We start from the raw sequence: 13,859 nt of genomic DNA, 5'->3' as shown, positions 1-13,859 counted from the left end.
CGGTCAGAGCCAGGGTGGGTGGGCGGACGGGGCTGGGGAGACTATCAAAGCAGGTCTTGCCCGGTCTCCATCTTGGCCACACACCCCAGCTCTACTTTTTTAGGACCAATCCATCCTGTGAACGTATAGGAAATAGGGATGGCCACCCCAGCCGTTTTAGTTGTATGGGAGGAAAATAGCTGGTATGGGAATGCCTTGGAGCGCTGTCTTTGTGTCCCCCAGAGAGATGTCTCCTGGAAGAGACATATATTGCCTCTGTGTTTTCAAGATAGAGTATGGCCCGCCTTTTGACTGGGTTGATAAGGCCCTTTACATTCAATGTGAGTGTCTTAAGAGGCTGGGTCATCTCATAGACCTGCGAGGGTAGAGGTGCAGAACTTGCCTGTGGGATGAAACAGCAGAGCCTGTTTGCGTTTCAACCAGGGGTGCTAAGAACTGGTAAAAAAAAAAGCCTTGAAGGGATCCAGGGGGGTAGAATAGTGTTTATCTGGGGAGGGAGGAGAACAGAGCAACCCCTTTACACTACAACAATCAAGCAACAGTTACTGAGAAACATTATCTATGTTCTAGGTGATCTGACCCATGAGAGGGGTGTGAAAGATGTCAGCAGGTCCCGTCTCGTCAGGGTCTCTCTCCGCCAAAAAGGGCAGGGAGTTTAATAATAAAGGATAGCCAGGGCCCAAGGCCAGTCCCTTTGTGTTCTCTGTGATGGATTGCGGTTTCTTTTATTCTGGGGGGGAGGTCAGCGGCTTCTCCTAGGCCAGGACTGCTCTCCTCTCTCTGGCAATCGGGCCTGGGCAAAGGCGAGCCGGTGAGCAACCTGCTTTCTGCCATTTACGAAATTTTGGATCTCGGTCTATGGGGGCAACCAGAGAGGAGTTCCCCCTGGGATTTCTATGCCAGATTCAGCAGTTGCTGGGTGTCCTTTAATGAGCTGATGGCTCTTCCCTTCCCATCAGAATGTCAGTCGGAAGGGATGGCTCCAGGAATACGGGACCTTGATAGACCGTAGGTGGGTTGTGATTGTCCTGAAGTGTCTACTTTTTATTTTTGGCACAGTAGACCCCACAAGGTCCTTATATAGTATTGGCCAGTGGCCTCGGAACTCGATTAGACGATTGTCTCTTGCTTTGAGGAGAAGACGTTCCTTGAGCTGGAAATCATGTACGCATGTGAGGATATCGGCTGGGGGAACTGGAGAGGCCTGCTCGATGCGTGCGGTTTAGATTGATTTTCTGATCTGGTGGAGCTCCTAGGATAGAGCGAGAGTTCCTCCACAAATGCGGCGATGTTTTGTCCCTCCACTCCTTGCGGGATACCTTGAATGCGGATGTTATTCCTCCGGGAACAATTTTCTAAATCCTTGGCATGCGCCTGAAGGTCTAGGTGTTGGTCTCTGAGTTGAAGAATCTCTTGTTGGAGTTGTTCCATATCCTTGTCCCGGGTAGTGCCTGGTGTTTCCAATGTGTCCACCCTGTCTCCCAGCGAGTCCAAGTCTTTGCTCACCTCTCTGATTTTTTGTGCTAACTCCTTTTTCATTGTTTGTAAATTGTCTTTTAGGGAGGCAAACAGTATTTCCAGAAAGGAGCGGTTGATGCGTGTGGGGGGCCGCCTCGATGTCTCCAACATCTGTGACTGTTGAGGCCACTGGAAGGGAAGCTGGTGTTTCTGTGCCGGAGGAAGGTGTTTTCATGAGGAGATCCTTAACTGAGCAATCTTTTTTTCCCCTTTCCTGGTGGCCATGATGGGGAGCGTGGGGTTCTTTCAATAGCTGTGGGTCTAGATTTGAGTGCCCCCAGAACCTTCTAGCATCTTCAAGCACCATGCCCAGTCAACCCCCTAGGAAACAGTTGTTTACCTCCAGCTAGGACAGCCGGGGCCAGAAATCTGAGAGTGCAGAGCCCTCTGGGTTAGGCTCTACTTGATCTCCTGGGGGGACAGACGACCCCTACCCAGGTAGCTCAGCACCCAAACGCCAATGCAGGGTCCTGTTACATAGGGGGAGGAGCTCTGCGCACCCAGCAGTTGGTTCCTTGAGTGTTGTGGAGGCCATGCAGTATCTGTGTATAGGACCTCTTGTTTCGTGCTAGGTGTGATTGCGGGTCACGGACTTGGCTCCTCACTCGGGGGAGAGGGTGTCTTCTGTACCCCCCTGTGGGCGGGGGTGCAAATGTTGCCGTGTGGAAGCGGTCTGCAAGATCATAGCCCCCCTCCCTCTTGGCTTGTCTCCACAGCGCCTCGTGTCCTGGTTCCTGAGGGCATCTTCCCCTGCAGCCTGTCTCTGTGAGTGGTCCGATCTGGCCAATGTGTTGGTGGGCTCCCCTCCCCCCCCCCCCCTTTATTCTGCCACGCATCTCCCGGGGGGGGGATGATGGTAGATGCCACTGACCTCTTTTCCTGAAGCGACTCGCAAGGGGTGGGGGGGAGCTGCCTGCGAGGTCCGCTCATCAGCGACCACCGGAATACTCTGTCTCCTAGGTGCGAAACTCGTGTACCCGGCTGTGAAGTCTGCAATTCGAGGCCGGGGAGTTCTGTCCCAGCTGCACTTCAGCTCCTCTGGCAGGACGGGTTGTGGGTCTTGTCTGATCTCAGACTTGTCTTCTAGTTGCTCACGACTGATGTGGGCAGCTCCCCTGCTTAGGCCCCACGTCCAAGGCCTGTGGTAGATTGTTGTGCTGCCTCCCACAGCTTTGCAGGCGGATGACCAGCCAGGGACCCAGAGACACTCTGACTGCTCTTCTTCGGGCCCCTCAAAGTCTTCAATAGGAGAGGAGAAGGCCCATTCTCCTTTCTGGGGAAGCTAGTCAATACTTACACTACGAGTCCTGTCGGCAGGATGGAGCGACTAGCAGGCACATACTCGGTTGCCATCTTGGCCCCCCCGCTGAATTTTGAAGTTTCTTGGACTGAGTTGCAGGAAAAACTGATTGCAAGGAGATGTCAAGGAGACTGTGTGCAATAAGAGTTGGGATACTTAGGAAGAATATTTATACCATTGCGCAGGTCTCTGCTGCAAGATATGCACCTACTGGCATAGATTCAAAAGTAAATCTAATTATAGTGTGCAATAAAAAAAAAACTCCGCCCTGCATCCAAGCACAGGCAGCAGTGCTCAAGAAACCAATGAATCAAAATGGTGCCCTTGTCTCACCCCCCCCCTCTACAAGCCCCCCCCCCCTCCCACCACCGCCACTCCTGCCCCGGCTGCCTCTTTGCCATGCATGGCTGCAGAGAGCAGTGCTGGGATGATGACCGGGGTTGATCTCCATGTTAACACTGGTGTGAGTCAATGTACTTATAAGAAGACAGTGTTTTGAGCATGAATTTGATTGGGTAGAGGAGGCAACCACAACTGATGAAGCTGGTGGGCAGTCCCCAGTGCCCAACAAAAATGTGTGGAGCAGCTTGGTCTCTTTAAAGTCACACCAGTTTTACTCATTGTTCTTACTTGGGTGTTTCACTGTGCACGCTATGCTGTCTCACATAGGCCCCATATTGATCACATATGCTCTCAAAATGATACCTTTACTTTGACAATAGACTCTTTGCCAATAACTGCAAAAAGTGTGACTACTCTGAAGCCACACTGTGGCTAGTAACAGACATACTAAGTCTATGCGTAGGAATTGCCTCTTTCTGCTAGGTCTGCCAAACTTTCTACTAACGTTTGGCTATTTAGAGACCAGTTTTTGAAACCTCTTAATACTAAATGTTACTTAAGAATTATATCTTTTTTAAGCATCGCATCTTGTGAACAACCACAGTGGATCGCAAATGTTCTCTTATTTTCACATCCAATGTGGATTTTGAGCTGTACAAACCTTTATAAAGGATATAGGGCAATTACATACTCAGTTGTTCTCTTGCCTCACTGTTTTCTGTGTATGGAAATAAACCAGTTGAGGTTGCCATTGGTAGAATAGGCAAGGGTGAAGAGTGTGTAAAGTACTTGCTCTCCAGCTGTTATTTGCAATATGCTAGTACGGGCGTGTCTAGTGCATGTATTGCTATGTAATGTACTTGGGTGTTATGACCGAATGGCTGTAGGCCTTTTGGTACTAGAGCAAAAAAGTGGAACCATTTGTATATGGTCAGAAAAGACGCACTACGGGTATACAAAATCTTTTTTTCTTATTTTTTTTTTTCGGGGGGGGGGGGGGGGGGTGGTGTTTCCGATACTTGCCAATCTAGGAGGATGTTTTGAGTCTTAGTAATAACCACGCCTATTCTGATTAATTTTATCTACCACGAGGACCTGGAACAAATGCATGGAATGATTTTCTTGGAAGCACAGGAATAATGCCAAGTAACCAACAATAATGAATAAGCACTGAATTAACCACTAATCTTGGGTTTTGGAGCAGCTTGAGCAATAAAGTGCTTCAACACCTCACCAGGAGTTGGTAAAGGCTATAGTAAAACAAATGAAACTAACAAACGAAGACTTGGAAGAAACATTTCCACCCAGGAATGTTCAAAGTCTCTTCTAAGACCCTCAACAGGACCCAGTCACATTTGCAATTCAACTTCTCGTTATGGCTGATGAATGAACCCTGACCTCCTGGCCTGCTGTCACCACCGTGGAAATTGCTACTACCATCCACTTGAGGGTTCTATATAACCCTTGCCCCCAGCACGCCTTTGCCAAAGGACTCCTACTGATCAGTGAAGCACAAACACCTGTCCTCAACACGCCCATAGACATGTCCACATTCCTGGACATGCAAAAGTATGCTGCTGTCACGCCCCTACTCAAGAAACTATCTGCTAACCCAGTTATCCTTTCCTACTACAGACCCATCTCCGTGCACACTACATCGACATCCTCTTATGCTGAAGACACAAAACGTATACTCTTCCTCTCGGACAAGGCTCCCGACACAAGACAAGAGTTCACCACGTGCTTGACCGAAGTCACTAAGTGGATGAAAGCCAACAGTTTCAAGCTCAACACCAACAATATAGAACTAGTGACCACCGGCAAGAACACCTCACCATGGTACTTTAACTGGTAGCCAGCCGAACTCTGAACCAGGCCAGGAGCCTTGTGTAGGAAAGTAGGATCTGCTTCTTATGGTTACCCTCACATTTTGCTTAATGTTGCACTGTTTTGATTAGTCTGACTGGGATCCTGCTAATCAGAATCCTACTCTATCTGCTTTCTCCTTTAAATTGTTATGCATGTACTTTGGTACACTCCAGATTGGATATAGGGGTGCCCCTATAAGTCCCTAGTATATGGTACCCAGGGCATAGGTACCTCGGAGGCCTCCCATGGGCTGAAGCATGTATTATGCCACCCATGGGAGACAATGCAAAATGGAACTACAGGTCTACTACTGCAACCTGTGTAAGCTGGTGTTTGCACCACTTACTTTAGATATAGGTTCACTATATCTATAGGTCACTACACTTAAAACTTGTCACCCCTATAGCAGGCCTTATCAATCCTGAAGGCAGGGTGCTGGGTTTTACATGAGGGGGTGCCCCTGCATGAGCAGAGCCCCTCTGCAGCCTTCGGAGACCATTCTCCCGGGTTGTCTGTGACTCAGCCAGACATATAGGTAGAGGTGCATTATAACCTTGTGGTAAATGCTATCTCGAAAATGGCTGAAACAAAACATGTGTTAGGTATCAAACACCTTGGAAACAAACCTCCACACCGGTAACCGGTGTGGGAGGTTTGATTCCACCCTTCTGAAGCGAGCTTCATGGGGTCACTGGTCTATCCGATGCCAGCCTTCTCGACCCGGACAGCACAAAATGGATGCTGCCGACCAGAGGCACATTTCTGCCCTCCTGCTGCTGAGCCACGTTCGAGCAGAGGAAGCAGCACAGTAGGCATCCTGTCACAGGGAGGTGAGACAACCTCCCAGACAGGATTTAGTGTATTGTGGCTGGGTGGGTGCACTCTGAGAGTGCCTGAAAGTCTGCACCTGGGGCACATTTGGTGTCCCTGTGCATAGTGCAGCTCAAACCAGTTCTGGGAGCCATTGGCTCCTGCTCTTGTGTGAAACCGGACAAAGGACACGGGGGTAACCTCCCCTCTGTCCTGCCCCTCCCCTAGGAGGGTCCCCTGAATCTGTCCAACCCTCTCATGTGGGTACAAAAGGGCTTACCTCACTGTAGATCTTTAGATTTTACGTGGATAAGATTCTACAAGACGAAACCACTGACCTTCGACCGTCTGGACATTCTGGATTTCAACTGGGCCCGACTTTGTCACCCTCTCGTCCAAAGCTTTGTCTGTGCCCTTGCTCCATACAGCCTCCGTGCAAGACCTGTGGTGCGCTAAGGACAGCTGAAGAATCTCACTTGGGGTGAAGGAGTCACTCCCCTGCATTCGCAGGCACCTCAATGCAACTGACTGGTCTGCTGCTCCGGAGCTCCTGCGGACTGTGAAGATCCCAGCAACACAGGAGGTGAGTTTCGAAGGTCCCTGAGGTTGATCTGCCCGCTTAGCAAGTTTGAGGCCAGTATCCCTCGTGGGGACTGCATAACCTGAACCCCTGTGCACCGTGTCTATTTGCAAGTGCATATGCTTGTTGGGGATTCCCGAGCTTGTGCATTGGACTCTGTGTAGTCCTGACCCTGAGCAGTATTTCCACCAAAGAACTCTGGCCTCCTCGCACCGAGTGCTCCGTGGGCTGGTACTTTGTAATCTTGCTCAATGTCCCCCTCGTGACCCCTGGTCATTCGGCCTGTGGGTCCTCCTGAGGGTCATCTTGATTTCTGTTGGGCTTTCCTGGTTGCTCCAGACGTGCCCTGACTCCCCATTGCTTGGTGAGGCCCCTGGACCTTGCTGGTCCACCCTGTAACCTGCTTGACCTTCCTGCATAGGTTGCTTTTGCCAAGGCTTGTTGGTGCTCCAGCCGGACACCGACCGCTCAGCACTCAACGTCCTTTGAGGGACAGCTCACATCTGGCTCCTGGTCGTCGTCTCCTGGTCCTCGTGGCTGCAGAGTCCTGCATTCCTTCTTCATACCTTAAGCACCCGACATCGGTGGGCATTCGTCTCCTGAGTCCCTGGTCACTCTGAAGTGACCCAGACTCTGTCCCCTCTGCTTTCAGGTTCCTTCCTTACAGAATCCAGGTTTGGATTCCACTGGACGCTTTTCACCTTCACGGCAGCAGCACTTCTTCGAAGCCTAGAACGACTGTGGTTTCCGACGCCACTTCAACCCTATGAACCCGGCTACTCTCGGATAGGTAACTCTGGTACTTCGGTTTACACAGGTGGGGTGGCTCTCCAACCTCTTATGTTCTGAAGGGTTTCCTCGATGTACTCCTAGAAGGGTCATAAAACTGTAAAATTGCAACTGTAACTTCCCCATAGAATTGTACAGAGCCCGCGGTCGTGTTAGCACACTGCACCCGTCCTCCGTGGGGTCCCTATCTACTCACCTTGGGTGGTTCCTTGTGGTCTCAGCGATTCTACGTGCTCCAGACCTTGTCTTGACCCAAGTCTTGGTTGTTATACCACTATTTTAGTATATGGTTTGGTCTCCCCCTGGAGCCCACTGTGTATTGTGCTACTTACAACTGTTCTATTGATCTCGTATTGTGTGCTTTGTGTTCTATCCTTGGGTAGAGGATACTAGAGAGTGTTATATTAATAAATACATATTTTTATATAACTACTGTGTGGTTCTCATTTCATTTAATTAATTCAGGAGGTGATATTCTGGTAAAACAAGCTGCTTTACATACCTTCAAGATTAAGCCTGAAGGCTGCTCTCCACAGCTACCACTAGGATAGCTTTCTAAAGGTTATCTTTGACCTCATAGACTATCGCGCACTCCTGAGGCGGAAGCCGGGAGTTTTTAGAACTGTTAAAACTTCTTTTTGTGTCACGGAAATAACTTGTGGATTTTAAAACTCACCACACGCTAGCAAAGCGCCAGGGCACTCACCTTTTCTACAGCACAGCGAGCAGCGGAACTAGCGCTGACTCGTAACTGAACCATTCTCGGACAAAACGCCAATCTCGGCGAGGACTGAGGCCACGCCCCCTGAAGGCCACGCCCCCCTGTCGCAGTATTTAAAGCGCTGACCACTAGCGCCTAAGTCAGACTATCGCGCACTCCTGAGGCGGAAGCCGGGAGTTTTTAGAACTGTTAAAACTTCTTTTTGTGTCACGGAAATAACTTGTGGATTTTAAAACTCACCACACTCTAGCAAAGCGCCAGGGCACTCACCTTTTCTACAGCACAGCGAGCAGCGGAACTAGCGCTGACTCGTAACCGAACCATTCTCGGACAAAACGCCAATCTCGGCGAGGACTGAGGCCACGCCCCCTGAAGGCCACGCCCCCCTACATCATGTGCTGTCACCGGAAGCGCAGCGGACGAGCGCAGCGGGAGCGCCGTTTGCGCGCCGAAGGCGTGCCTAAGGCAAGCCCGTCTGCGCCCGTCATCGCCACAACATCGCCAGTCGCCAGTCCACCTGGTCTAACCAGGCCCCACTTGCTTATACGATATGACCGTGAGGAACTCCTTGGCATGAACCCTAGCCAAAGATGCTCTGATGCTACTGGCATCCTGGGCCACTCGCAACTCTACTGCAATCGATGCCATTTTTCCACCAGCATGCCTACTCGTGTGTGGGGAGGCCGTGCCAGAACCACAACCCCGCCTCTGACGATACTACAGCTCAATGTCAGATCCCTCTCTAAACACCATCTAGAGGTAAATTCACTCTTACTGGATGAAAATCCTGACATCCTCTTTCTCTGCGAAACATGGCTACGAGACGGCGTAACTACCATCCCTAACCTGACGCTCCCAGATGAGTTTCACCTGGCCACCATAAACCGTGAAACTCGAGGCGGCGGCATCGCAGTCATCTATAAAAAGCACCTCACCTGCTCTTTTACCAAAGAATCTCTCCCAGACTGTGAATGCGCCCAATTTAAAATCCGCATTAGCCCTCAGTCTACGATATCTGGTCTATACATATATCGCCCACCAGGCCCGTCCTCGAGGTTCATTGACGCCCTCCTCGAAACGTCCACGGCGCTCATCACCAAATCCGCCAATTTCACGATTCTAGGTGACCTTAACCTGCATATTGATTTAACTAATGACCATACAATCGCTAATCTTCTTGCAGATCTCTCGGCACTGCAACTTAACTCTCTTATCCATGCTCCTACCCATACAGCCGGCCATACCCTAGACCCGATTTTCACCAACATCCAAGAGGCAGTTACAGAGATCCCCACCCCCATGGGATGGACGGACCACTACCTCATCAAACTAATGGTCCTAGCACCAAAACGTCAGTATAAAACTGAATCCAACTGTCGCTTAAAAAGACCTTGGCACAAACTCTCCATCCCCGCTCTTCATGAAACCCTAGGAGATTTCCACTGCGAAGCCAATCAGGAGATAGATGCGACCTATACCTCGTTCACTACCTGGATTACTAATGGGCTTGACACTCTCATCCCAGCCAAGCTGACTAAAGGACGTAACACACCCTCTAATCCGTGGTACGATGACACCCTTCAAGCGATGCGTAAGGACTGTAAAAAAGCCGAGCGTCAATGGAGGAAAAACTTTGACAATCAGGATAAGGCTAACTATTTATCCAAGCTTAAAATCTATCACAAAGCCATCAGCACTACCCGCACTACTTTCTATGCTGACAAAATTAGCTCCAACCCGAACCCATCTAAAGTGATCTTTAAACTAGTCAAAGAACTCCAAAACCCTAGGTCGCCCTCTCCCAAAATCTCATCCAACGAACAATGCGAGCAGCTGGCCACATACTTCGTTGAAAAGGTCCAAAAAATTTATGCGACCTTTCTGCAGAACCCTTCTCACTCTGGAGAACTTAAGACACCAGCTTCCACCATCACCCCTCTTACCCAAATCCCTGCCATCACGGCTGCTGATCTGACCAAACTCTGCAAGAAAGTGAAGTCTGGCTCCCCAGCTGACCCTATGAGCCCCTCTCACTTTCTGGACTCGATTGACTTTTTCCTACCCCCCATGCTGGATATCCTCAATCTTTCCTTCACCTCTGCTTCTGTACCCATAGCTTGGAAGCAAGCGTGGGTATCACCGATAATCAAAAAACCCACCCTGGACCCTTCCAAGCCGGAAAACTTCCGGCCAATATCCCTCCTCCCCTGGATATCTAAAATAGCAGAAGCCCATGTCAATGGCATCCTCAAGAAACATGTGGACCACCACGGAATCCTGGATCCATCCCAAAATGGCTTTCAAGCGGGCCATAGTACTGAATCTGCCCTACTGGCCACCACCGAACATCTCCGGACGATTTTAGACTCCGGTCAAAGTGCTGCGCTGATCCTTCTAGATCTCAGCGCAGCCTTTGACACGGTATCCCACGACATTCTTCTGAAACGTCTGGAGATAGCCGGTGTGACTGGCCTCGCTCTTGCATGGTTCCAATCCTTTCTTAAGGACAGATCCTTCAAGGTGTCAGCCCCCCCATTTCTCTCTAAATCCCATCCCATAGCTCAAGGAGTCCCCCAGGGCTCAGCGCTGAGCCCCTCCCTCTTTAACTTATATGTCCAGCCGCTTGCGGATGTGGCCAAAGAGTGGGGGCTCACGCTGGTTTCGTACGCCGACGACACCCAGCTGGTCGTCACCCTCTCGGAAAGCCCGTCCATCGCGGCATCCAAGTTCAGAGAGGGCATGGCAGCGGTGGCACAATGATAATTACCTCCAAATTAATGCTGGGAAAACCGAGGTGCTCCTCCTTGGCCGAAACACCAGCCTATGGAACGAGCACTGGTGGCCGTCATCCCTTGGCACCACTCCACTCCCTAAAAACTGTGTAAAAAATCTGGGAGTCTGGATGGATGCTAACCTTAGCTTCCAGTCACACACTAAAAAGGTGGCAGCCACCTGCATAGGTCTCCTAAGGAACCTCAGGCCTATACTCGGACTCTTTGACTCAAAGGCTCGCCAGCTAATTGTCCAGGCAACCATCTTGTCACGCCTGGACTATGCGAACGTCCTCCTCCTGGGAGCAAACAAAGCAGAAACGGCTAGGTTCCAACGAATCCAGAACGCGGCGGCTAGAACGCTGGTCGGTCTCCCACGCAGATGCTCAGCCAGAGCCACCATCCGCAAACTCCACTGGCTGCCCGTGGAACACAGAGTTAAATTTAAAGCTCTCATCACGATCTTTAAAATTGTCAAACAGGGAAATCCCCCTCTGCTGCGAAACCTGGCCCGACCCTATGTTCCTGGCCGTGTACTACGCTCCTCTAACCAACTTCTTCTGGAAGTACCCAGAACTAAGCTCTGTCGCACTGGAGGTCGCTCCTTTAGCGTTCTCGGTCCCAAACTATGGAACGATCTCCCGCTCAGCATACGTTCCATAGACTGTCTCCCAGTCTTTCGCAAAGCAATCAAGACCCTCCTCTTTTCTGCTCTCTAGGGCCCTTATCTACTCCCCCGTCTAGTAGGTGTGAGCATGTCTCTCAGCGCCGGGACGCCCCATTGCTGGGGTAGCTGTTGCGCTTCACCAAACCTAGAAATTAGAAATACATCATAAGGGTCATTTAGACTGGTACAGGGCGCCCACTTTAATTAGTAGACCGCATATACCAGGCCAAATTCTCACACCTTGGCATAAGCAAGAGCAAACTGCACATGTCCATAGAAGTCAACACAGCATCTGCATCCTGGTTCCACACTCTGAAGATGCTGAGGAAGATCTTCAGATGGTGCCCAAAAAACACTAGAAAAACTCTTCACTCAAGCAAGTTGGACTATGGGAACACTTATGCTGGGTTACCAAGCAACAGACTAGAAGGCTACAGACCACCCAGAACTTGCTAGCCAGACTCATCCTCAACTTCCCACACACAACTCCTATTACACTATGCCTCCGGGAACTCCACTAGCTCCCGAAACACAAACTCACTCAATGCAAACTCCACATCCACCCACCCTTCCATTCAAGGAACTACACAATTCTGGCCCCACCTACCTGAACAGTTGCATCTCCATCCACCAAGACACCTCTGCTCCACAGGACTCCTATTTCCACACGTCCCACCCATGAACAACCAGTGAGGAACGGCCTCCCACTCCATGACAGAGCCTCCTCTCTGCTTGAATTCTGCAAGAAGCTGAAGACCTGGCTTTTCACTTAACCAACCTACTATAGGTAAGGTTAGGCACACAACTATTCAGTGCCAGGATGCCCTCACGCTTACAAATGCACATAAGATAACAAGTGTAGTACCTTAAAGCATAGTTTCTAATGCTGCTAGAGAAGCATAGGTGGGGTTGTCTTTTTCGTTCCTGGAAATTAACTTAGAAGGTGCAATAAAGAAGGAACAATCATTGGCCTGGCCAGAGGATTTGACCATGACAAATTAGTGTTATGGTTGATTTTTTATTTCGTTTCAATTGTATGCCATAGGGATGAAGGGGCGAAAAGTGCTGCGTAAGGGGAAGCAAAATGCTTTAAATAGAACATTTTAATTGGAAAACCTAAATTAACCACATATACTTTTAATGTAATAGTACAGGTTCTTCCAAGGAGGTGGTTCTTCTTGCAACAGGTATAGCAAATGTTTTGGTTTTAACGCACAATAGAGCAAATGTAGTTTATTAGTCATAGAAAAGAGTGCTACTGTTTTTTTAATCCTTTAAACCAAACATGTAGTTAAAACACACAAGGATAACTTAAATAATGTAAAAGGATAACTATTTGAATTTTTTTTAAAGTTGGGAAAAGAATTGCCCTTCTAGCTCTTGCACGGAGGTAGACTTCTTTTTAGGCAAATGTGAACTGGTAAAATGCCATCATTTAAAGTGCAAGAGAGCCAATGAGCCTATGGATAAAGAGTTTAATGTAACGGGAGAAAGCAGAATCTGAACGACTGCAGAACAGACCAAAGGAAGAAGAGGACTTTATTTAATTTTTGTAGATTTGCAATGAAGCTAAAGCTGTCTCTATGCCAGACCTAAAAGTGGGGTTTCGCTCTGGCAGCTGGGGGTCAAGGACTTTGATGCTCCTTACTGGTAGGAAGTGTGGCTTGATTTGCAGAGGATTCTAAAATCTTTCTTGGCGTGCATAGTTGATCAGCAAATAGAGGAAGATATGCAACTGGCCTAACAGACTTTAAACCAGTGCCTGGATAGAACAGATGGGTTCTCAGAGCTGTTACTAAATGCGCTGTGGTTTATACTCTTAAGTCACTTCATACAGCTCGCTTGAAGTGAGAAATTGCCAACAAAGCAAGGAGGGCAAGCAAAACAAGCATTGGCAAAGTTATTAGGTCTTGCCTATGTAAGAGCTATTGGCTTTGCCATAGTGTTTTAGGCATGCCGTACACCAATGTGTTACAGCAAACAAATAATGGCCGGAATGCTGACAATGCAAACATTCTCCCCCAGTCAAAAGATCTGGGTCAAATCCATCGTTCTTTTGGCCACTACGCCACCCCAGTTTGGATCCAGCCATATGCAAATCAGTCTTGACCCTGTGCCCCATGGGAACAGTCCAGACCGAACTGCCAGGCCAGGTCCTCCCTGGAGCGGAAACTAGCATCCTGATTCTTGTTTCCGGTCCAGGGAGGACCTGGCTTGGCAGTTTGGGCTGGACTGTTCCCATGAGGCACAGGACCAAGGCTGATTTGCATATGGCCAGGTCTAAACTGGGGTGGCATGGTGAGCAAACAAATGATAGATTTAACCCCGATCTCTTGACTGGGGGTGAATGTTTTGATTGGTTCTGCATTCCGTCCATCAATTGTGTGTCTTTTGCTTTCTCGTACACCAATGTGGCTGCTGTTCAACATGACACAAAGTTAGTGGCGTAGAGAAGAGTGGTGTGGAGTATTGTAGAGTGGAATGGCATAGAG

The sequence above is a fragment of the Triturus cristatus genome, chromosome 12 (genome assembly GCF_964204655.1).
Source record: "Triturus cristatus chromosome 12, aTriCri1.1, whole genome shotgun sequence".
In the NCBI taxonomy this organism is placed as follows: Eukaryota; Metazoa; Chordata; class Amphibia; order Caudata; family Salamandridae; genus Triturus; species Triturus cristatus.
Note: the sequence above shows the minus strand (reverse complement) of the source record.